This window comes from Mustela putorius, unplaced genomic scaffold (assembly GCF_011764305.1).
Source record: "Mustela putorius furo isolate JIRA1106 unplaced genomic scaffold, ASM1176430v1.1 tig00003834_pilon_pilon_pilon, whole genome shotgun sequence".
NCBI classification, from domain to species: Eukaryota; Metazoa; Chordata; class Mammalia; order Carnivora; family Mustelidae; genus Mustela; species Mustela putorius.
In genome coordinates, this window is record NW_025421987.1 from 95736287 (window position 1) to 95737279 (window position 993).

General features: G+C 42.7%; 1 pseudogene; it reads right to left on the minus strand.

Annotated features, from left to right (window-relative positions):
- Window positions 1–493: 493 nt before the first annotated feature.
- Window positions 494–616, minus strand: LOC123394549 (annotated as a pseudogene).
- Window positions 617–993: the final 377 nt, after the last annotated feature.

A 993-nucleotide genomic window follows, 5' to 3' on the forward strand; every position in this document is an offset into this window, starting at 1 on the left:
CATCGGGCTCTCTGCTCAGCAGGGAGCCTGCTTCCCTCTCTCTCTCTCTCTGCCTGCCTCTCCATCTACTTGTGATTTCTCTCTGTAAAATAAATAAATAAAATCTTTAAAAAAAAAAAAAAAGAATCTAGTGAGGCCTGCCACCTGACTCCTTCAAGGATGGCCCTCAAAGCTCTGTCCCTAAATGAACACTGTTTGGGAGGATGTCTGGGTCCGTGATGGCAAGGCTGACAGAATCCTGGCCTCTAGAATGTTTCTCTGCCCCTTAAAGTGAAATCTTTTGTGCAAAGTGTGGACAGAGCTCTTAACAGGACAGACACCAAGTATGATAATGGCTGTAGAACAGGCCAAACGAATGCTCTTGCTAATAACTGTTTGCTTAATTGGCTTCTAGATGTGTGACAGAGCTTGGTTTGAGACTAGCTCATAATCTAGCCACACAACTGTCATAGGTTAGTTACCCCCCACCATTTCAAATTTTTTGGGTGGCTAGCTGTACCCAAAGAACCCAAGAATAGTACACAAACTGACTTTTTAATTTTTGCAGTAATTCAATTAGCAATAATCGCGCCTCGGATAAACCTCATTGGCTACGATACTGCCACTGCGCAAAGCTTAATTTTTGCAGTAATTCAAAAATCATACTTTTCTTTATCCCTTTCTACCTCTTCTCCCTCCCAAAGTCCAGAGACTGCTTAATCACAAAAGATCCCCCTTTTGGAAGACCATGGTACCCTGCAATCCTGAACATGGTCAGTCTTCAAATTTGCCTTGAGCTCTTTCCCTACCTACTAATCCATCCCAATCCAGTGCTAACTAGGGTATTGCAACAGACACTCAACACATTTAATTATATGACTGAAGAGCTTTTGAACCATAAAGTTTGCACTAAATCACCCTGAAAGGCAGGGGGTGGGGGTGAATTAGAACATCCTCTCATCTCTACTTGGTTCCTCTTTTTCTCTTCCTCTCAGCATGACAAGACCTGAATTA